A 25,671-nucleotide genomic window follows, 5' to 3' on the forward strand; every position below is an offset into this window, starting at 1 on the left:
CTAGATAATTTTGAAAATAGATTCAGATGATACTACAAAGATTTCAGCTTTCTGCTTATCTTCTTTTGGATTTTGAAGTGAATGTGTTTCTGAAATCCCCCCTCTTGACAGGCCAGGAAAGGGGTCTTGCCTATGGCTGGGCAACCGCTTCAGAGCAAGAAGGTGCTGGAGAGATCCCCAGTCCAAATGTTTTACTTCACTTGAAGGAGAGTGCTGTCTGGACAACACAGATAGGCTCTAAAATGTTGGGAGGTTCAAAAAAATGGTGGTCTGAGTTCTGTATTGTCAGACAGCAAAATTATCATCCATGGTACTGTGGAAGATTATATGCCATAGTCCCTACTCTACTCCTGGCTGTGTTTGGCTAAGCCTTTTGAGAAAAAGATAAGTTCAGGGAAGATTAGACAAGTTATACTCAGATGTAACATAGAATAAGAGTCCAGAATTTTGGATATTTAAAGGTTTGGAAAAGCCAACTACTTCTGAATTTCACAGTAAAAGATAGGATTTTAAAAGACTTTCAGAGGCAAAGACCTGGTAGAGCCTGGCTAAACTCAAGCAAAGGCTGGCTTAAGGATGTAGACCTTCTGTTCAGGCCCGATAGCCTTGGCGTAGCCACTGTTAGGTTTGGGGAAGAAGTAAAGGCAAAGAAAACAGACAACACAAAGGAGAGGCGGGAGATAAAAGAAAGAGGAAGGAAGGGAAAGCAGAAGACAGGGATGGAGGGAGGCGAGCCAGTGGGAAGGCTGGGTTTGGAAACTGACATAGCTGCGCTTATTAAGAATATAACTGTCTAGAAGGGAATATATCAGAAGCCTTCTAAGTTTGCTCAGGAAATTCCATTTTAAAGGAACGCTGGACCCAAACAAAACAAAACAAAAACAAAAACTTAAGACTATTCAAGAGCTAAAATATCCCATGGGCTCCAACCTTCCACAAATGGTAAATAAACTCCAAAACCTATGCAGTCCCTAAGAGGGAACACGTGCCAATGCCCAGATGTGGTGGCCAGATGACAACCGGCAAGATAAAACTTCACTCCACCCCCCAGGCAAAGGCAGCAGCCAGGGCAAAACAACCAACCAGACAATAAGAACAAGGAAGGAAGGAAGGGAGGGAAGAAGGAAAGAAAGTGTTTCTCCCTAAGAACTGAACCAGTAACCAGTAAGAACAATGCTCCCAAGACCCAAAAAGACCCATCTCTTGGATTCACAGGATTCCAGGAGTACTGGGGACCACTGCATCTTTAGAATGAGAGTTTTTATTATAACCATCCTATACATGTGTTACCCACTATTGAAAAGATTTGGGGTGCAGAAGGGGGAATACTGGTATCTTAATTTTTTGGTTTTGTACACTCATAAAGGAGTCACATCTGTTATCTGATGAAGCGGTCTCTGCTGTACATAGACATTGATCTGAATAAAGTTATTGGTGACAGTCTACTTTGTCTCCTTTTTTTCTCTTTTTAAAAGATTTTATTTATTTGAGAGAGAGATAAAACAAGGAAGAGCTGAGCAGGGAGTCCAATGTGGAGTTTGATCCCAGGACTCTGGGATCATGACCCAAGTTAAAAACTGATGCTTAACAGACTGAGCCACCCAGGTGCCCTCTAGTTTGTCTCTCTTAAAGAGATATTGATTGTGTGGAAAGAATGAGAGATTTGGTCATTAGAACGGTAAATGATGGCAGCACCTGGTTAAAAGTTTAAGAAACCTATTTCCTTTTCTTCAGAGCATGGTTCTACAGTCAGGCTACACGTTCAGCTTGGCTTGCAAATGGGATCACTGTGGGACTAGAGTCTAGTTAGCGGTGTGCAAGCAGAAGAGCTGGGCGTGCATCTGGATCCAGTTCATTAAAATCCTCTGTTCTTCATCCACAGCAACCCTAGTGATAATGACAAAGAAACCTGCAAAGAGCAGAGCTTCCCTGCTGCTCCAACCACTTACACTGGATGGAAACTTGAGAAAACAATAAACATTGCATTATTTTCTATTGTTAAGTCTCCGAGATATGTGAGGTGTTTGCTACTGCACTTAGGCTACAGATACATGTACTAATATGGAAATTAGTCAGTGTTCAGAATCCCAAATGACAAGCAAGTGTTGTATGTTCCCTTTGTTCTAATAAATGTCCTTATTTTTCTGCAAGAGTTACAAACAGATCTTAGTGTGAATTTAAGAACAAAGACAACAGTAACAATTTGCAAATACCATCTGTTTTCTGCCCAAATTGCGGGTGAGGGGGATCACTTGTATAAAGAGTACTGGGATCTTAAATGTTTCTGCCAGAACACTATATCTAATGAATGTATTACACCATGACTGAGGGACCAGAGAAGTGTTCTTCTCATTCCCAGATTAGACTGATGCACTGGAAATAAGAAAGAACCACCTCAGTACCTTCATCTAGTGCCCTTGTGCTGGTCACAGGCATATACATCACTTAATAATGTGATTTATCACCCACAACTGGATAAGCCTTCTGACAAACAGAACATTACTGTTTTGTAGAACAGAATAGAATAGAGATAGTTTTCTATTTCACACTTAGAGGGCGTTTTTCCTCATGTGAGATTTTACAAATACCTAATCGCTTTTCTCTAATAAAGATACATGTTACATAAAAATAATACTTTAATATGATCTATATTGTTACATTTATATTTATTTAACAATAATATACTTGTAAGCATTTAGAAGACTTTTTTTTCCCGATAGTCCCATTTCAAGAAAATTTAAGCCAAGAAGATAAGTGAAAATAAAAAGTCTTATTCTCATGAAATAGATCTGATTATTTCCACAGAAAATTAGAATGGGCAAATGATAGAGATAATGTCTACTGATCAAAATGACACACATACAGAATAAATATAATGAAAACATAGCTAATTAAAAAACTGTCTATTTAAAGATAAATAATGTCAAGATGAAAATTTAAGCATCAATCATTATTTAATTGTTTCTTAATAGTTTGGTGTGGTTTGGTATTGCCATGTAGACAAGATAATTGAAAGACCAAATTTTCATGTGGATGTTCTGATTCTAATATACCAGACCACTGGTTAAGTGTCACTTTCAGCCCTTCAAATGTAAGCAATAATTCAGACAGAATTAGATGTTTCTTAATCTAGAATGAGTAATATTTATAGACATAATAAATTATTAATCTCAGCATGAATAATTTATATCAGAAAACTCAGATACTCAAAAGAGTATTTCCAACTCCGGCACATTTGAAAGGGAGGTAGAATTTTTCAATCCCAGAGATCTACATAAATTATTTTTTCAAGGACAAATACATTTTCCAGAATGTTTCAGATCAACATGAGCCATTGAGTTGATTTCATATTTAAATTTATACCTTGCACCTGGTCTCATTCTACTTCCACTTCCTAATCACTACACTAGAACAATATCTTTTTCAAGGTATTGACAATGCTGTGATATTTTGGGAATGGTGGCTTAGGGAGGAATCAGTGAAGACAATTATTCTATCTTCGTGAATTTACCGCTTAACATTTCAAGTTGACATGTTAGCATATAATCCTGTAAATGTAATTAATGCAATAGCTCTACAATCAGAAATCTTTTATCAAAAGCTGAACCTTTTGATTTGTTAATATCTTAACTCCTTTTCCATTTTTACATATTATACCTTTCCAATTAAAGTTTAAAAAAGGGTTCAAACGTTGCCCTTAGATATTCATTCACAAAATTGACCTGATTATCTGAGGGCAAAGATTAGCACATTACTTCCTGAGAGAATCACACATGTTAATTGAGGGTAGATATTAGCCCCTGATAGTAATGGAAGTTATTCATGCTCATTGTGCATGTAATTTCATCATTTGCAAGTCTTGTATTAGTGCATAGAAATAAAATGCTGAGAAGCCCTGCTTTTCAATTTAAATATTCGTGTTTAGTTGAACCTGCCCTATAAAGCCAGTGTTTAAATCTGATTATTCTGTGGCTCCTCTCTTCCCTACTATCTGTGACCTTGCTCTCCCTAGTTAGTTACTTTTACCCTAGTAGGTATTTATAACCCTTTGACTACTATCTGATTGCCCTGGCTGGTATAAAGGGAAGTGCACACAAATAAATTGTAAAGAAAGAAGGAAGGAAGGAAGGAAAAAGGAAAGTAGATACAGTATAATTTTGCTAAATTAATGTGCTTTATTTCTGTATTGAAGTTTTCTTTTAAGATTTTATTTATTTTATTTTAGAGAGAGAAAGCAAGCATGAGAGAGGTGAGGAACAGAATCTCAAGCATACTCTGCCCTGAGCAATCACACAACTGTGAGATCACAACCTGAACCCAGAGTTATCCGCTTAACTGACTGAACCATCCGGGTGCCCCCTGGGTTGAAATTTAAAACCATTTTGTATCTAAATTCTTTTGGAATTCCACCAAGACCTGGACATCACAATACCTATTTGCCGACTAGGCTGACTGATGTGAAGAATGTGATAGTTTAACACTATATCTTACAATTACAATGTTGAAAGGGATAAAATATGAATAAGGGCAGAGAATATGTAGAGAAAGTAGATTTCATAACCAAAGTTAAAAGTCAGAAATTCTGAGGCCTATAGCTTATTTTATTCATTCACCCGATTCTGAGACGGGAAGTGCTTTATTATCCTATGATCAGATTAACAGTCTGAGATCATATAACTTCTGAAATTCATGTGCTAACTCAAAAAAAAAAAAATGTGGCTTCCCTTCCAAAGGTAGCTCTCCCTGATGACATAAGCAGAGCATGTAGGAACATGGGCAAAGCACTCAAATGCCAGCTGAGTGATAAGCTGAGAAATTCACTTAGATCACCTGTACTTACCAGCATCATTCATTAGATGTTGCTAAGCTGAGCTCATTAGCTATGTTTGGAAACAGCTTCTATTACACAGTCATGCTATCATTTTTTAAGGACTATATTACTAGTAAAAAGAGGGGGTTATCGATAAAGGGTCCCCTACATAATACAGAATAGGTCACACCATCTCAACATAAGAGAATAAAGTAAATAGCACAAGAGTTCCTTGACCCATTTCACTAAAATGGACCCATTTCACTAAAATGGACCCATTTCACTAAAGCAACCCCCTGCCCCGATATATGTTAGTTTATTTTATCTTTTTTTTTTTTTTTTCCCAACAAGCAAAATGTTCTGTTTGTCTTTGTCATAATACTAACCCCTTCTAGAAGCAAGAACTGTTTCTTAGTTTGGGCAAAAATTGTAACTGCATTATAGAGCTCTTTGTATTCCCTCCTTTCCCTCAGTGCAGCTACTAGCAGCTGGGATGGCTCCCTAGAGGGTTGGCAAGAGACGGACACACTTGGGAACATGTATTCAATTTATAAAAATCAACTCTATTTCAGTTTGAATGAGGAAGGGAAGGGTCCAGTGCAAAGACAGGAAGTCTAAGGCAGGCTTGAAAAAATGCATGTCCTTTCAGACTGAACAATGACTTTTTTTTTTTTTTTTTTTTTAAAGTAGGTTCCACACCTAGTGTGGAGCCCAACATGGCTTGAACTCCCCACCCTGAGATCAAGACCTGGACTGAGATCAAGAATCGGCTGCTTGACTGAATATTTACCCAGGCAGCCCTGAACAGTGACAATATATCTGTAAATACATTAGTGGTCTGAAATAGCAAAGCACCATTCATTAAAATCTAGGGTACTAACTACTTAATGGGACTTTTTTTTTTTTTTTTAAGATTTATTTCTTTATTTGAGGGAGAGAGCATGCTATGCATGGAAAGAGGGAGAGGAAGAAAGAGAATCCTTAAACAGACTGTCCACTGAGCTCAAAGCCCAACTTGGGGCTTGATCCCAGGGCCCTGGGATCATGACCTGAGCTAGAATCAAGAGTTGAATGCTTAATCGATTAAGCCATCCAGGTGCCCAAATGGGACTTTTTTTTTTTTTTTTTTTTTTTAAGGAAAAATGTCTAGGCCTATTTAGGTTGCACTCTCTAGTCATTTTTGTGAATTCTATGAGTCCTTTCTGAGAATATCTGGGGCATCTGAGCAGTGTTGCTCCTGGGTGACATGCCATAAGGCCAAGTTCTGATAGCACAGTCTTCCTCCCAACGGCCAGATAGCCTTGGCCAAAGCACTCAGCATCTCCTACAGAGCAATTTGCTCCTCTATGGTGTGGGCCGTGCTGATATGTGGCTCAGTGTAATGGCTAAGGGTAAAAGGAGTTAATGAGTATAAGAGCATTTTGAAAAGGATAAGTCACCTTCTTAATGAAAGTGAAAATTTTCAATGCAGCCTATTTGTGTCTGCTTTACAAATGACTGTTTTGACTGTTTTGCTAAAAACATTACCTAGAAATGCACCTGTTAATCAAGAGCCCCTAAATATATTAAAATACATCTACATCTGTATTTATATTTATCCATGAAGCAACCCTTGTATATATAGGATTATTTTAATTCTGCACATATAACCTATACTCTACAGTACATATCTAAGTGACACGAAATTCCTAAATTCCTAAATTTTGTTCAGGTCTGCACATCCATCCCTGACCATCACTGGACATTTAATCAAGGCATTTCTATATTTGGGAATTGAGGCAGGAGGAATGTAGCTAGGACTCTAGAGCACCAAGTTCACTTCCCCCATGGGTGCAAAATACGCACAGACCAAAGAGTTAAATTTTAAGCAGGTGGTTTAAAAAAAATGAATTTCAAATTTATTAATAGGAGGTGATAAGTAGACAGTCAGGTTTAGGAACTGAAGCAATGAACAGAAATCTACATTCCAAAAAAAATGAACTTTAAGAGTTTAAAGTCAACACTGTAAATCCAGAAATAAATAGAACATAATAGCATTCATAAAATAAGATACCATATTCCATCAAATCGCAGATGCTATTGTTTATAAAAAAAATAAACCAAACAAACAAAACGGATTTCAAAGAGCTACAAATTGAAAAAATGTTTTGCATGTTGTGTTAGAGTTTCTGAAATATAGTACAAGATTGAGAAACAGAAATGTCTCTGACCAACAGAATCATTATTTAGGAATATTTTACTTTTTTCCAGCTTTCTTGAGATACAAATGACATGTGATATTATGTAAGTTGAAAGTGTCCAAGGTGCTAATCTGCTACATTTGGATATTGAAAAATGATTAACACCATAACATTAGCTAACATCTCCATTACCTGACATAATTATCATCCCTGTTTTGTGGTGAGAACATTTATGATCTGCTCTCCCAGCAACTTCCAAGTATATAATACCGTATTATTAACTATAATCACCCTAGTGTACATTAGATCCCCAGAACATATTCACCTAACTAGAAGTCAATGCCCTGTGGCTAACATCTCCCAATTTAGGAGCACTTTACCTGATTTCAAGTCCAGGAAAGCTAGCTGGCTCTCTGGGTTCCTGGTGGGAGGTGCATTGAGATTCAGCTATGTGGAATAGGCATTAGAAAGAAATAAAAGTACAGGTCTTGAAATATTGGTCAAAGTTGAATCAATCTAGGGATGTGAAGGAATAAAGCACTCCCTCCATAATGGTATTTGAGGGAATCATGGAAAATAATTGGCTTTCACGCTCTAGAAGGTCACTATGAACTAAGGTAATGAAGGTTCTCATATTGGTCAGACATTGGTATTTCCTTTCTGAAATACATTCACTTAAAATGTTTAGTTTCAAAGAATCATCAATCTAGTACTTTTTCTTCAGAGAGCAGACCGACAATGTGGCATGTGAGTAAAATGAGGCAAGTTGATAGTGTTGATGAATTTTCTTGCAGACCCCAATCTATCATCTTTTGTCACCAAGTTGTGATGTGAACTTTAAAATAAAAGTATAGATTTATTTACTTGTGTTCACATCCATCTTTATGGATCTCTTTGCCAAAAAGTGCCTAAGAATTCGTAGGTAAGCCTTCCTGCTCAAAAATCTCTCCCTGACTGTCCACTTCCCATCATGAGACTTACTTCTTTTATAAAAGTGATGCTAGTCATCATTTTCTGTGTTAAAGGGAGCCCAGAGAACACAGGTTTCATTCGTACTGGGATAGAATCGTAGAGTGACAGAGATGGAACCCATTTATAGTTCCTGAAAAACAAAGAAACAAACAAAACACCATTCAATCATTTTTGCTTTGGGTTTGAGTCTCGCAAAAATGCCATTTTTCCAGGTAGGCATGCCATTTCTATGAACTCTACCTGATGGTTCCTCTAGGATTGTTGTTAGCTAGGAAAGAATAAGATGTATAGAAATGGAACAGAGGCGCCTGGGTGGTTCAGTGGGTTAAGCCTCTGCCTTCAGCTCAGGTCATGATCTCAGGGTCCTGGGATAGAGCCCTGCATCGGGCTCTTTGCTCAACAGGGAGCCTGCTTCCCCCTCTCTGCCTGCTGCTCTGCCTACTTGTGATCTCTATCTGTCAAATAAATAAGTAAAATCTTAAAAAAAAAAAAAAAAAGAAAGAAAGAAAGAAAAAGAAAAGAAATGGAACCTAAGAAAACAGATCTTGACAAGTCAGGGAGTTTGCTCAGAGGACTTGAAAACCAATGCATAAGGTCCAACAGCATCAAAAACAACTTTCTTTATTGTTGGGCATAAAGTTGTTGGTTCACAGACTGTCTCCCACACACAAAGGGCAAGGAGAGATGAGACGAGAAGCAGACGTCTTCAGATCCACAGGTAGCAAGTTTGATATTTAAGGGAACTTAAGAGAGGAGACACCTGCCTTCCAGAAGCCTTTTTAAAGGTGTTTAGTCAGCTCTGTTATCCAGATGATCTCCACAACATCTCACTCTCTCAAGGCTGTCCTTGGATCAGCTCCCCCTGGGAAAATGGGGGTAAAAGGCACATTTCAAGGACAGGGGAGGGGTGAGGAGCCTTCCACTGGGTCAACTGTAGGTCATGTCCTTTCCAATTACCTCTTCCAACAAAATCAAATATTAACATTTATCTGCAGCATCAATTGGAATAATGATTTAGCACTTAATTTAGCTCCTGATTTTCATGATAGTAGATAAATAGTTACTGATTTTAAATATCATTTCTTGGTATTTTGTAGGCCAACTGTGAAAACTGAAATGATATTAAAATAGTAAGATAGCAACTGGGGCACCTGGGTGGCTCAGTTAATTAAGCATCCGACTCTTGGTTTTGGTTCATGTCATGATTTTGGAGTCTTGAGATATAGCCCTGAATTGGGCTCTGTGCTCAGCACGGAGTCTGCTTAAGATTGTCTCTCCTTCTTCCTCTGCCCCTCCCCACCCATGCCCTCTCTCTCTCTCTCTAATAAATAAATAAACCTTTAAAAAAAATAGTAAGATGGCAACTGTCAAAATCTCATCATTAAAAAAAGGAAATTAAATAAAATGCTCTGAAGCATTTTATTTAACAATTAATAAATTGTTAAATAAATTTTATTTAACAATTAATAAATTGTTCTGAAGAATAATTTAATTCTGAAATGCTCATTAGCATTATTTTTTCTTTCCAAGATAAGCCATGGTTATGTATACATTTTGAATTTTTTCCTGAAGAGGAGAAGAATACATCACCTCAAAATATGCCATTTTGACAAATCCACATGGTAGGTTTATTTCACGCTTTCAGAGAGACAGGGGAGGGTCCGAGTGTCCTTGTACAGGCTATTTCCCAAGAAGCTTCAATTCAAAATAATCAATATGCCCTTGTGGTACGCTCTGGGTAGCCTGCCCTTTGCCCTGATACTGTCTTAAGTGGATTTAGTTATTAGACCAACCCAAGAACCTAGCAGGAAAGAAGGAAAAAGTTTTTTTGTGATTTCTGAAAATCCTAAGGGATCTTTAAACTAAACCAGAAATAATTAATTTTTAAATGAAAAAAAAAAAAGCATTACTTAAAATCTTTCCTATTCAACAGATTTTTACTTTATTCTGTAATATTTCTAAATATAATTTCAGTATATTAGTATCTCTGATAAAGGTCTCTTTGGTTGTAAATGTAAAGGCAAGGTCATATGATCTACCTCCCCTTTAGGTCTTTCAGTCCATTTGCATTCAGAACTTGGCAACTACTCTCTGTCTCTATGTCTTTTTGCAATCCTTCCCTCCCTATCCTCACATTAACTGGAGATGTGCCCCGAAATAGGAAAACAGGGTGTTTGGTGCCCCCCCACACAGTTTGGTGCCCCCCACACAGTTTGGTGCCCCCCACACAGCTGAGCCACAGGATACAGCACTTGAAACTCAAGTCTGATCACTTATTGAGTTTGAAAATGCTTTTAATGGTTTGAAAAAGCTACATTTTTCTCTCTGAATTGAATGTATTTTTAGATATATTAATATATTTACTCAAAAGAACTGCTTTCCTCCATCATTCATGCAACAACTCTTTATTGAATTCCTGCTGTGTCAGGAATATAAGGCAGTGAAAAAAAAAAAAAAAGTCAAATATGGTTGCTGCCATCTTGGATGCAAATTCCGTCTTATCAACATTTGGCTTCTGGTTCATGCCCTGCCCTTCACTTCTCCCTCTGGAATTCCCACCACCCAGGCTTTTACTGAACAACCATTCTGTGCTTGCTTGCATGATTTCTAAGTTGGAACAACTTTCTTAGATGATTTCTAGCCTCCATCCTTGCCTTTCAGAATTTCAAAGACTTACATAAGTGATTTTAATTAACATGATCATGAGTCCCCACATTCTTACCATGACCCGAGATGTTGTTACTTCTCTAGCATCAGGAGTGCGGTGCAATAATCTTGGATACTGTTTGGTCCTTGCTCTGTTACAAAAGGAAATCTCATTTCACAGTTCCCATAAGAGGCTTCCAATTTTTGTTTTATGCGAAATTATTACGAAGTATCTTTCAGAGTTTTTCAAGATGAACTTTGGTTTTCAAATTAACAATTTCCCTCAGAACACAGTGGCTTTGTTAAAATTTTAGGTTGGTTACTTTAAAATAGACCCACTCCTGTCAAAATGCAGTGAGAGGCAAAGAATAGCATTAAAGTGGGAAAGAGAGTGTTTTATACTGACAGCTTCAGTACTCTTCAGTGTTTTAGCAGAAATAATTAAATTGAGACTCAAGCCTACTTTAATTGAGGCACATTTTTATAAAACTCACTCACAAAATTATCCCAGACCCAAAGGCCTTATTCCAGGGAAGTGAATGCCTCCTGAGGAATATTTGGTTGGAAAAACAAAACTCCATACTGGACTGCTAATAAATGAAATATTTTTATCTCTCTCATTCATCAAGGCAAAAGTACTGAAAAATGGGCCTTGTGAGATAAGTACATTTAAAAGTAACATGATGTGTTAATAAAAGTAGGCCAAGAATCAGAGTGATGGATATTAATGCCAGCTCTGCCATGATAAATTTTTGACCTTGGATAATTTGCTTAATTTCTCTGAGCACAGAGTTCCTACTGCATAAAAATAGGGTCACAATACCTCCCTCATGGGCTCGTTGAAGGGTAAAAGTGAGATAAAATACATAAGTACATAGCATAATGCCTGGCTCAAAAATACTAGTTTCTTCTGTCTTCCTCCTTCTGTAACTGAGAATCCCATGTGTGGCAACAGAAAGCCTAGGTCTCATAGATGACACCTGGAAGCGGTGTTCCCTCCACACAAGAGAGAAAGCTCTGTAGGATGTGCGGGAGCCAATGCCTTTTCGGTGTGATTTCATGACTGTCACAACGTTCACTGTGAAAGAATGGGCATGTCACACTACAATATTTTCACACCTTAGTAATTGTGAAAAATTATGCTCTGGTTATCAGCCTATTGTTAGGGGGTTGTCATTGAAAACTTTAAATCTAGTGTGAGATTTAACCATTACTCTGGCTGGTGTTTAATTTCCCTATTCCCTCTTACTCATTTCTCAGAAACTGCTTCTCTGGCTGCTTCCTTCTCAAGCTCTATGCCATACTCCCTCCTCTTCCAGACTTCTAAATTCTGGAATGACCCAGGGGTCAATGGAGCCTCTGTTCTCCATCTCTAAATTCAGGACTCGTTCATCTTCTGGACTTGAACTTCCAACTGTATTCCAATGACTTACATAGGGGTTTCCCAGCCTGCATCTTTCTCAGAAATACCCTGACATATCCAACCGCCTACTTGTTTAGACATGTAGGGAGGAAAAATAATTTTCCTTCTACCTTTCCAGGTTTTTGGCTGGGACTCTTTTAATAAAGGATTAACAAGAGAAACACAGATACATTAACATGTGTGCCTTATATACACATAGGGGATACCCAGGAAAGAAACGAACAACTCCTGAAGAGGCTTAGAATTCCAATGTATATATCATCTTCAACAAAGAACAATACATTTGTGAAGAAAAGATGGGACAAAGGAGAGCAGTTTTAGACTTCCAAGGCAGGAGATAAAGGCTAGTCAGTAAAGCCTGTTGCATAGATTCATTTCGTGCCTTCACCAGGCTGATAGTGTCTAAAGTCATTTTGGGGATTAAGTTGTCCCTTCCTGGTAGAGGGGAGAAGAACACCTTTTTAAAATGTATGTCCTGCCTTTAAGCAAATAGTAGGATGAAGAGAGCTTTTCTTATATCTCCTTCATCTCACTTGCCTACAGCTCACAATAACCCTTCTGTCAAAGTGCCTTATTTTGGGGTGACATACTCTGCTACTCTTCAGAGATCTGATAGGCAAAAGAGAACTCTTGATTTTCTCCCCCCAAAACTACTTCCTTGACTCAGTGCATGGCACTATCATTCTGTCCATTGCTTAGACAAAAAATCTAAGAGCCAACCTTGATTTCACTCCGCATTCTTCTCTTTTGATGCTCCCATGTCCCCAACATCCAATGCACTGACCAGTTCCCTCAGCTCCCCTTCAAAGTATATTCCAGTGTCACACTTCCTCATACCTGGCCTAAACCACACTCATCTCTACAAATGGCCAATAAAATAGTCTGTCTGCTCCCAGTTGGATCTTTCTGCAGTCTGCCCCTCACCAACACAACGAGTGATTTTTCCACAACATAAGTCAAGTTGTGTCTTTCTCCTACTTCAATTCTTCCACTATATTGCTACTCAACTTTTACTCAAGCTTACAGGACTCCACATTATCTGGCTGCTGCATGACTCACTGATGGAAGGTGCTGCTAACTCTCCTTCACTCATGGTATTCCAACCACACTGGCCTTCTTGGGGATCCTTAAATGTACCTGCCTCTCTCCCTCTCATAGCACTCCCATCCTTGTCTGAAATGTATTTCCTCAGACCTCCACACAATTCACCGCTTCTCTACTTTTTAGTCTCCTCTCAAATGTTACCTTGAGAACAGGCTATCCCTGACCATCCCACCTAAAGCAGCTTTTGTATCCTTCTTACTGCAACTTTCTTCCCATTATTGGTTTGAATGACTTGGCATTCTGTCACCATCTGAAATTATTTCATGTATGAATTTATGGACCATCTGAACCCCCTGCTAGAAGGGAAATTCCTTCTGGCAGAGACTTCATCTCTCATTCTCCTTCATGGCATATAATCAGTGTTCAAAGCTATTTTGTGTAATTAATAAGCCCATTCACTTAGTCCCCCAAGATGTGAAACTCCTAATGATGTTTAACCTCTTTTCTTTTTCCTCCTGTAACTACTTCATCACTAGCTCTTATTTATTTTATCTACAAAATGATGTCTCCTCATCCATCTCTGTCTTCCTGCCCTCATCATTTTTCATGTGAACCATTACAATAAATTTCTAATTGATCTGCTCAGTCCAGCTCCTCCCTATCCCTCATTGAACAAGTCCTCTTTTTTGTTGTTATTGCTGTCGTTGGCACTCCATGAAGGCTCAGAAGGGCAACGTAGTCTAGAAGATTCTAGAGCTCTCTTTGGAACCAGAGGTTACTTGGATTTGAAGTTCTGGTGAGTCTTACTTGTGTATGTGTATCCGTGTGTATGTGTGGCCTTAGGAAAATCATTAGAAGACTCTAATGATGGAGATAACAACACTTGCCCTGTAAGATGGTTATGGGGATGAAATGAATTGTCATGAGGATAAAAATAAGTTACACAGCACATAATAAGTACCTGAAAAATGTTAGCTATTTTATTATACCTGCTTCTATCTGACATTGATTTGTTCCTGACTTTTAGTTTCCATGACATCAGCTCTGACCACAACTGTATGTCACCATGTGATTCCAGTGTACAACACCAGCTGTCTTTAATTCCTACTTCTTATGCAAATTCTTTTGAAAGGCATCCTTGGGTCATTGTTTGTCCTTGATCCAGTCACTTAGGGCCAGGAGAAAGAGGAGTCACCTGGTTCAATCAAGTCGACCTATGCCCACTCCATTGGCAAGGGCCACAGGAGCATTTATGAGGTAGCAAGGGAAGATTGAGAAGTACCAAGCATGTCTATCCTACTAAGCAAGATGCCTGCCAAGTGTCACCAAGTCCTTTAGGAATAGCATATAATAATATAGATTCTTAGTACAGGAATCCTCTATTTTGGAAAAAAAAAATAATAACTATATAAATTGTTTTTATTTTCTGTAATTTGGGGGGGTCTCCCCTTATCAGTTACTGAAGACCTGTTTGGGAGAAGTTAACGTATGACCACCATGTTTAATTGGAGCCAGGAGAGTGGTTTCAAATGGGTAGTTACCCCTGGGGTTGGGTGCAGGCGAAGGAGGAATTATAATGAAGAACACCAGTTCTGAGATACATCTGGACTTCCTCAGAGCTTCTGTCCCACCCTAAAGGTTGTCCTTAGGAAGATAATCTCTACTAAAATTTTGAATGTTGTGCTTCAAATAGCTTCCCCCACCTCCTGTCCCTTGATACTCTTCAGAAATTTTCATACTAATCACTTTTTTAAAAAATTTCTTTTCAGTGTTCCAGAGTTCATTGTTTATGCACCTCACCCAGTGCTCTATGCAATAAGTGTCCTCTATAATACCCACCACCAGGCCACCATTAACATGTAAATATGTTCATTGGGAAGAGTGAGCTCTTAGGTGCTATCACTTAATAACCTCAAATCCTTATCAGCTTGTCAGATTTGCCAGCAGAAGGTGATGTTCCCAGGGAAGAGAGTGTGACAGGTACGTTTCGGTGGTAGAAGGGAAGGTGGAGCCCAGAGCATGAAGCATGAAGCTGAGAGGCCTCCTTAGCTGACAGCATGTACACTGGGTGCCATGAGAAAGAACAGATCAGAGGAGCCAAGGAGAAAAAATAGAGAGGAAAAAATAAGGCTGTAACTAGAGATAGAGGGACAGTCCTAAGACATTTATTTCAAATGTCTGTTTGAAAGAAATCCCTTAATAATGAAGAGTAAATAGCTTTATGTTCAAATGAGGGCTGCACCATGGTGCGGAACTCAGAGTGGGTGCAGCCCAGGGTTTGTTCCCATCTTCCCCAGAGATGGTTGTCCATCTGGGGTTCCCCTGAGCACCTGGTCACCATAAGCAATGGAAACAAGACTTTCAAGTTGATAAACTTCAACACTGTTATCTGTTAACACTTTTCCCCCCCAAAATTGCTAGGGAACTTACAAAAGCAAAACTTAATGGGTTAAAGTCAGTAGTTGGAAGTCTACATATTAGCAAGCGCACAGGCAGCAAGGCATTGTTGGTGAGCACAGGAGCTATTTATCAAATAAAGACACAGTTTTCAAACTTGGTTCAAGATTAGCTTTGGACCTTCATAACTAAGCCCAGGGAGGATCACCTCTTTAAAGTTGTGAGAACAAGGTTATTTTTAACAGAAAAAGAATTAGCTCTTCAACCTTTGCCTGGCCTCAAAGAACACTACAGCCAAGTTTACCTTGATAAGCAAAGAGTGAAGCCTTCCTTATTAAGCTGTCATTACTTATGAGGTAAATAAAATGACTTCAACCAAAGTGAGCCTCTCTTGCTGCCAGGCAAGAGCAAGGCAGAGTCTCCCATGCTGCTCTCATGGTCTTCCCAGTTAAGAGGTTTTATATCTTGAGGCACCTGGGTGGCTCAATCAGTTAAGAATCTGCCTTTGGCTCAAGTCATGATCTTGGGGTACCAGGCTCCCGGGTCAGTGGGGAGTTTGCTTCTCCCTCTCCCTCTGCTCCTCCCCATTGCTCATGCTCTCTCCCTCTCAAATAAATAAAATCTTAAAAAAAAAAAAGTTGTCTATCTTTAACTTACTTAAACTGAGCAAAAAAAGATCCTCTGTCCTCCTTAATCATCAATATTTTGATATAAATCTTTCATTTCATTTTGTTTTGAGGGGATTTATACTTTCTGCAACAAGAGTAGAAGGTAACATTTCCAATGCTTTCAAGGTTTGAGTCACAGTTATATTGAGCACACAGTGATTAAAAGCGCACATTCTAGAGTGCAATGCTTACATCCAAGTCCACACTCCACCACCTCCTAGATGTGTGACTCCATCTACATTAACCTCTGCTGTAGTAAACTCTGCTAACCTCTCATGAGCTAGGATATGAACAGCATGCACTGAGAACCATGCCTGGGTAGTAGTAAGCTCTTACTACTGTTGGCACGTTTCATGTACTATGTCATTTATTCTTCACAGAACCCTTACTGAAAGATCCCAAGTAGCCTTCTGAAATTGTTACAATTAAAATCCTCGTTTTATAGCTGAGTAAACAGGGCTTAAGAAGATTAAACCCAGGATTGCAGAGCTAAGAAGTAATAGAGGGGAAATCAATTGTATGTCAGTCTGTCTCCTAAGACACAAGCCAGGTGTGTCCCAGCCCATATAGTCATTGCTAGCCATTCTTCCAAGATGTGTTGGCTATTTAACAGTGTTTCTGAGAGATTAGATTCCAACAGAGACAAGTGATGCATAAATAACAAAAGGAAACCAACAAACAAAATAGTGAATTGAAGCCCTATACACTTCACTAACTTGGGCTTGTAGGGGGTGTTTTGAAGTCTACCAGCCTGCTAAACAAAAGAAAAGTTGAAGAAGCCGAAGTATGCACTGCTAGAAGGACACAAGATGTAGTCACTACTTCTGAGTAGATGATGATCTAGTTGGGGAGACTAAACATTGTACTCAACATACAAAATAATCATATAATCACCAGTGGGATGCATAATGCATGATCAGCCTAATCCAGGGTTACTCAAGCCAGAATTTTAGAGCAAATGAAGAGCATGGGCTCTTAAAAATGACATGACTCATATGGTCCAGATATTAAATGTTATGGAGTTTGGAGTTAGGGAGAGAATGACAATATTGTAGAACAAGAATTTGAATTGAGTCTCAAAAGAAGAGTCTTGGATAAATGGGCAAGGATTGAAAGACATTCTAAAAAAGGTGGGGGAAGCATGACTGATGCCATGGGGTCTGGAGAAAGTGGCGTATGTCTGGGATGGGAAAGGAGAGAAAGGGAGAGGAAGAAAGGAAGGAAGCCAAGAACAAGAGAAAGAAAAAAAGAAAGGGGGAAGGAAGGAAGGAAAACAAAGAAAGAAAGAAAGAAAAAGGAAGAAAGAAAGAAAAAAAGAGAGAAAGAAAGAAAGAAAGAGAGAGAGAAAGAAAGAAAGAAAGAAAGAAAGAAAGAAAGAAAGAGGGAAAGAAGGAAGGAAGGAGGCTGGCTCATTCCAGAAGGAAAGGGATAGAGCTGTTATCTATGTGATAAAGCTTACAAAGGTTTTCACAAATGATCAGTTACTACCTAACTCTACAGTAGAAATGTTTGGGTATTAGTATTTCTATTCAAAAAATAATCTGAAAGTTGAACATGTACACAGGTCTGCCTTCAGTTAGTGTTATAGACTCTTGTTTTATTCCATCATCCATTCCCTGCAATACATAGGGTATAGAATTAGACTTTTCAAAGTCAGAAAAAGAATGAAAAGAGCATTACAGAGTCAGATGCAGTGCTCGTACATCACATGGAAAAGCATCTGATACACTCAGAAAGTTACTATAGGATTCTACTTTGAAAGCTCTGTCTTCCTCTCTCTCTGTCTCTCCCCTCTTTCCCCCCCCAACCCCTTCTCTGCAACATCTATCCATCTATCTCCATATATAAGTTATCTACCTGAAGAGTCACCTCTTTGTCTTCTTACCTTAAGTTTATTTCCTTTATCTCAAAAATGAGCTTTGTTTAAAAAAAAAAAAAATTCAGAACAGAATGGATTTGACTAATCACTATGGTCCCTTTTCAATGTCTTCCCCTCCCACCTCTTAAATTTTTAACTTGAGCTATATGCTAGTGGAGAATCTTTGAAGATTCATTTTTATGAAAATATTCTTCAGAAACTAACTGAGATGATAGGATTTCAAAAACACTCCCCTCCCACTCATAGGAGCCCACACAATAGAGAGAAATGAAGTTTATTACTTAGAAAGATTCTGATATAAGGTAGAAGATTTCACAGATTTTTTTAACTTTCCTCAGGATCAGAGGTCCAAATAATTTGTCTATCATGGTTTATGCCAAAAGGTAAAATGCTGCTTCACATCAGTATTTCCTGTAGAGGCTCATGTGTATGTGTTTGTAAGGACTAAGGTCATTGGGACTGGGAAACTCTGGCTTATAAGAAAGTCAGATAAAGCCAGAAATTTTTAATATTAATATTGACAACAGTAAATGTTTGTTGATGGTGTATAATTAGTGAGGGCCTGTGCTAAGTGCTTTAAATGCATTATTTTATCTTTGCAAAATCCCTGTGCGGTAGGACTTTTTTCTGCCGTTTTACATGCAGGCTTAGAGGGTGTAAGCAATATGCCCAAGACCATACAAAATATTAGGCGGCAGAACAAAAATCTACCATACATGCCTCTAAAAAGTAAAAATGCAAGATGTACACAGTCTCGTTTCATGTTCAAGCACTATGCATTTCCTAACTAGTGGATTCTATAACAACCCCAAACCTCCTAATTATGAAATAATAAAACTGATTGCATAAGAAATGGTGGCTTTTCTGAAAAAGATGCTATCAGGAAAGGGAGATAGATACAGGGTTCACTTCTAGGGTCAAGCTGAAGGGTCTGAGGCTTGCTTGAGGAAAGTAGATCAAGTCCTGGAGTGGAGAGATCAGGCAGACTGAAGCAAATCCCAAAGAGCCAACAAGACAAAGTCTACAGAGGGGACACAAGTGAGAAAACCAGCATGGGGTCACAAGGGGGCAGAGTCCTAACAATAGAGTCGAAAAGAAAGCCCAAAAGCCTGCATGGGGAAGGGAGCATAGGTGGACTTTAGACACTAATGATGTATAAAAATGGAAAACAGGGAGAGTAAGGGTGCGTGATGCGTTCAGAGAGTGGGATTAAAAGTGATGGAGAAGCAGGGCACCTGGGTGGCTCTTTCAGTTGAGCGTCTGACTCTTGGTTTCAGCTCAGGCCATGATCCCTGGGTCTTGAGATGGACCCCCTGTGGGGCTCTGCACTCAGGGGTAGTCCACTTGAACTTCTCTCTCTCTCTCTCACTCTCTCTCTCTCTCAAAATAAATAAATAAATCTTTAATAGGAAAAAAAAAGTGATGGGGAAACAAGGTGTTTTCTGAATCTACAGCCTGCTACAATGCAGGGATTTAGTAAAATCCCTTGAAAAAGGGCTTTGCTCCAGCTGGCTGGTTTGCTGTTGTGGGAGACACAAGAAGCCCCAGACTGGAGCCAAGCAGGTTAGGGTGGCTTTGAGCCTCGGAGGCCTCGGAGGCCACAGGGATTCACATCCCAGCTCTGCCTTTCACGGACTACATCTCATGCAATCTTCTATTATCCTCCTCTGTAGAAATCACCACGTCAACAGATACAATCATAAGGTTCCATGTGGATTAAATGGCTTGTTTACTGTAAATAATGGACTTCATGCTGTGCCTAATATAGAGTAAGCACTCAAGAAAGCTATTAACAGGATACAAAAATATTTATAGAGTTCCTGTTTAAGGAGCAGGCCATTTGCAGGGATGATCATTTTACCTGTAATAGTTTATCTAAACAGGTGAATTCCTCCAAGCAAGAAGAAAAGGAGAGATGAGATGAAATAAAGCCGAAAAGAAAAAAAAGGTGCAGTTAAGAACAATGTCCAATAGTCCCAATATTGCTAAAATCTCTGCCAAGCACCTGGCAGGAGGGCGTCCTATCCCCCAGGGTAATGTAGTGCAGGGAAGTGGGGGCGCAGTGCAGCGAGGGGTACTGAAGCTCTCTCACCTCATCTGTCTCCTTCCATCGCATCCCACAGAAGCAAACGTGCACCTTCATCACAAATCATCACAAACGTCACTCCAGACTTGCAAAATTTTGAGTGTCGCCCCAGGGGAACTCAACCCAGGGTCCCATACCCAGCCACTCAGTTCTCAGATCACTTGTCCCTTTGCTTCTGCCCTTCTTGGACCGCCTCATTCCAGCCCATGCCCTGGCCTGTTGCCTTGATGTCTTCTCCAGCCCGACCCTTCCCGATTGTCCCCTGTGCCGCTCTGCCATGGAGAGCTGACACTTCCCGCCCTGGGGTTACTGTGGCTTATTTCAGCTACTGCTGATGGGTGCTGCCACCAGCAAAGGCAGCCTCTCTGGAAGAAGGAAAGGCAGCCTCTCTGGAAGAAGGAGCACGAGACTGGGGAAAACCCTTTGTGGCTATTTCCATCCTATCAATGCTAGGCAGATCTAAACAACTATGGTGCTATTGTATTTTTTTCTTTTATTTCCATATTACTATGGAGGCATTGCTATTCATATGGTTCACTAGAAGGGAAAGAGAAATTCCAGAAATACTCTTTTTTTATTTTTTTTATTTTTTTAAGATTTCATTTATTTATTTGTCAGAGAGAGAGCAGAAGTGGGGGGGGGGGGGGCAACAGGCAGAGGAAGAAGCAGGCTCCCCACTGAGCAAGGAACCTTATGCAGGACTCAGTCCCAGCACCATGGGATCATGACCTGAGCCAAAGGCAGACACTTAACCAACTGAGTCACCAAGGCATCCCCAGAAATATTCTTCTCCTTTAAAAAAGATTTTATTTATTTATTTGGGAGAGAGAGAGAGACAGAGAAAGAAGATGAGCAGGGAGAGGGGCAGACAGAGAAGCCAAATCCCTGCTGAGCAGGGAGCCTGGCCCGCCCCCACCCCACCAACGTGGGGCCTGATCCTAGGGTCTTGGGATCATGATTTGAGACAAAGCAGACACCTAACCAAGTGAGCCACCCAGGCCTCCCCAGAAATAGTCTAATTTAGCTAATATTTACTTTGTATCCGTCACTGTTCAGAACACCTCTCTGACCCCTTAATCATTCACCCTCCCACTAAATCTGCACACAGTAGCATCCTCTAGGATGAAAGACTTGCCCAAGGCCTCGCAGCCAGCGGTAGAGTTTGAACTGAACTGTATCACCCGACTCTTTGTCCTTATGTTGCCAAACAGTATCTTCTCTCCACAGATGGTTTTTTTTAAGATCTCTGCTCTAACAAAAGACAAGTGTGCTCCACGTCTCTCCGGGGAATTGCCATTCTATGAAAATGCAAAGTAACTAGAGCTGGAGTTTGGGTTGTCTGGGACTGTAGTCTGTAACACTGTTTTTTATTTGTGTAAAGTTCCAGGAGGAAAGAGAAAATACTTTCACTTTGCATTCAGCACGAGTGACCCAGGAGACCAACTCTCCAGGATCCATAGCTGTCAGAAAACGAAACAAAATGCCTTTCTTTGCAACACAAGCACTAACGTTGGACGTTCTGAGAAGTTCATGCTGCAGTCAGCAGTCACATTGTTTCATCAGGTTCAGCCAAAGTCAATAGGCTTTTATTCCCAGAATATCTTAGCCCAAAGACACAGCATCCTTTCGGAGACAGCTTTGGAAAGCTGACTGCTCACCTGCAGCTACTCCTTCCGGACTATAAAGCAACTTTTCTGCAACAGCATTAGGAACTAGGCAAGTAAGTTTTAAATGGTGGCTGCTTTAGCAAAACGTCACTGTGAATTTAGGATCCTTGATTATCAATTTATTTATGGAAAATCAGAAGTAATACCATGTAAGCCCTCTCCATATATTCTATGTAAAACAAATTAAGAATACTTAGTACTTAAAATACTTAAAATTTCAATTTTTAGCATTAAAAATACTATTTTTATTATTTGCAAAAAATAAAAGTAAACAAACAAAAATAATGTTGCAGTCTGGTCTAATTGTAAATCTATGCTATGTTCACATTTGATTTCAGACTATGTTATCATATTCTCTGCTTTCTTCCTTGAGGGTGAGAAGTATTTATTTCTCTTCTTTATAGCTTTCCTCTCACACTGTTGGGCAGAAGGGGTATTTAATAAAAAAGTGGACTCAAGATTCTGATCTTAGTTCCTTAATTGCTAAAAGTAAAGATGGCTATTTCTTTCTGACCTTAGAAGTTTGCTGTCTTTGTCTCTCTTAGGCCAAAAGACTACAGTTACATTTTGCTCTAAGTAAGATACAACACTGGATCAGTGCCCTACCCCCATCCCATCCTGGGGTTCCTGAACACTTAGTCTTCAGTTGACCCTGAAACGATGACCAAATATTGTGTAGATGTGCTTACCAAATATTATGTAGATGTGCTTATGTGCAGCTTTCTCAGTGTCCTTAGCTTTTATTAATTCCCAAAAGACTGTAGATGCAAGACAGAATACTCTGTGAGCCTTAGAACTTCCTTTAGAATTTATCAGCAAGAGGTTTGTTTTTTTTTTTTTTTCTGTCCTCCAATTTGTGATATTCTATATTACAGTGATTTTATTACCCATGGTCCATTTTCTAAGTGTGTCCTGGACTACAGAGGGGCCAAAGGACAAACACTGCTCAGTATCAGCACACAATCTTCATTCTGGAATCTTGTTATGTCAGTTAAGAATGACTAGTCAACTGCTTTTGAAGAAGTAGATGTTCTGAAATTGACCCACATGGAAAATGATACCCAGTCATCTCTCTAAAAACTTTAGGATTGATTTAAATATGACTCCTCCTTTTCCCCCACGTTATGATTCCTTTCTAGTGGCCACGACCTTCCTGAAATTATCAAGGTACCCAAAACCAATCAGGTTTGTGTAATCTTAATATGTGCTCATGTTGTCAGCACACACACCATCAGGCATGTACAAAAGCTTCTGCTTACACATAAACAACTGTCCCAACTATCTCCGTGAAGACTCCTAAGAACACTTGCAAGAAAAAAAAAAAAAAAAGGAATCCACATGTATGATCTTTGCCCCTTATTTGGAGTACTATGCCTTTATGCCTTCATGGGTCTCATCAAGGGATTCCAAAATTGTCACAGAATTGACAAACCATCATTTAAAATCTTCCTTCTGGACCAAGTGTCCTAAGTTCCTGATGCTAGATTATCGCCCTCCGCCGGCAAGGACGACAAGAAGCCCCAGTTCGGATGCATCTTCTCTCTCCTTATTTCCACAAGTCTACACACTTATATACGCTTACATGACCAATCAGCGAGCAGGGTACAGGAGGAATCGAATCAGGCTGTGCACCTAAACGAACTCCGCTAGCAACCAATGCTGTTTACTTCCTCTTTGGGCGTTCCGCTTAGTCTTACGAGGCAATCCTAACCTGGCAACTAGCCAGGCGCCATCTTTTAATGGCGGAGGCCACCCTGGCCAGGGGCCTGCCTCCAACATTAGATAAACTGCTCTGACCTACAGTATCTTCCATGAGGATAAGCAGAGTTAAGCAGGATAAGCAGATCTGTGTGTACTACATGATAATCTTTGGATATGTTGGGTTACCTTAAATACACTATTAAAATTGATTTTGCCTGTTTCTTTTGACTTTTGGTGTTATGTGGTTAGCACAGAGCATAAATGTACACACTACCTGACTCACATTACATTTTTATTGGTTTGTAGCAACTATACTGCTCTAGGCCCTAAATGGCGAGATGGGGAAGGTAGACCCATGGAGCTCTTTCTAGACCCCAACCTCGACACAAATAAGAAATGAAAATCATGCTGGGATAAAAGGGAAATGACGACTGTCAGTAAGAATGCAGATGTTAGAAAGCAAATTGGAAGAGGATTATAAAACAAGCTAATGCAATGCAATGGAGAAAAAAAGAACTCTCCCGGTAGGCCCCAATCCCTCAGCAATCTAAACCTAATACAGGGGACATGTATTTTTGGAAGAAAACATGAGTGAATTTCTCTACGACCTGAGAGTGGAAGAAGGTTTTCTAATGATAACAGAAACTCTAGATATGAAAAAAAAAAAAAAAAAGGAGAGAAAAAATATTGATAAATTTACTATATAAAAAGTTTTAAGTACTTTATTTTGGCTAAAATCTTTTTAAAAAGGACATAAGCAAGGTCAAAAGCCAAATGACAAATTGGAAGAAAATACTTGCAACACATATGACAGGTAAATGACTCATATCCTACTGCACAAAGAACGACACTTCAAAAATTAAGAAAACAGAGACCACAAATTCTAGAGAAAATTGGGAAAAAGACTAAAACATTAAACAAAAACAATGTAAAAATACCTATGAGAAGGTGTTTGAACTCTTAGAGAGTAATAGAAATGCAAATTAAAACTATAGTGCCATTCTCATCATCAAACTGACAAAAATTCAAAATCCCAATGATACCATTTGCTGTCAAAGAGAGGAGAAGCACACGTTTTCACGCCTTGCTTGTGGGACTACAACCCAACACAACACAGCCTTTGTGACAAGAATTTGTCAACATGGAACAGAACTATGCTCACATTTACCCTTGGACGCTTATTTATTAGAAACTCCAATTGATCCAGATGGGGCCAGGGGGAACTCATTTGGGCTCACTTCTGGGTCTTCCTGACGTAGTTCCCTCACTCTCAGGGCACTTTCTTACTTTCTGTCACAAGATATCTAAATTATTTCAAATCTTCCCTGCTCCAAGCCCAAAGTCAGGCATTTCCCCAAGGAGACCTGGTTCTTCCTCTAAGAATTTACACTGAAATTATATTTCCAACAATACAGAAATACCTGAGCAATAGGAGATTCACTGCAGCATTCTCTGAAATTATAAAATACTGGAAACTACCTAAAGGGGAAAACATGATGGTTAGAATACTGTGCAACTGTGAAAAAAGAATAAGAAATATCTTCATGAAATGATGAGATGATGAGAGTGATTTCCAGGATATATAGGATATCATTGCGGTAACCAGAGCTAAGTGATCTTTGTTAGAGGCTCTTATTAACTATGACTCACAGCCTGAAGATTTTAAGATATATATGAAAATGAAAGGGAAAATAAGAGAACATTCGTGGGTGGCACCTGGATGGCTCAGTTGTTAAGCATCTACCTTTAGCTCACGTCATGATCCCAGAGTCCTGGGATTGGCCAGGGTCCTGAGATCAAGGTCCCATGTCAAGCTCCCTGCTCAGTGGGAAGCCTGCTTCTCCTTCTCCCACTCTCCCTGCTTGTGTTCCCTCTCTTGCTGTCCTTCTCTCTCTCTCTCAAAAAAAAAAAAAAAAAAGCAAAAAAGCATACATGGTCTTTTTCTTTTTCACTTTTCAAAAGAAATGCAGATAAACTAGAAAATAATGCAATTGGTTTAATCTATGGTATTGGGGATAAAAAGAAAATAGCATGAAGCCTGGAAAACGGAGAAATCCTTTTCTAAGTGCATTTTTTGGTGTGGTTTTGCTTTTTTGAATCATATTTATGTTCAACATATAAAAATAATATTAGGTCAACAAGAATAGGTGGAACTCATAATGAGATGCATTATTTCAAGGAAATAAATGACTACCCTG

This window comes from Mustela nivalis, assembly GCF_964662115.1.
Source record: "Mustela nivalis genome assembly, chromosome: 2".
Lineage (NCBI taxonomy): Eukaryota > Metazoa > Chordata > Mammalia > Carnivora > Mustelidae > Mustela > Mustela nivalis.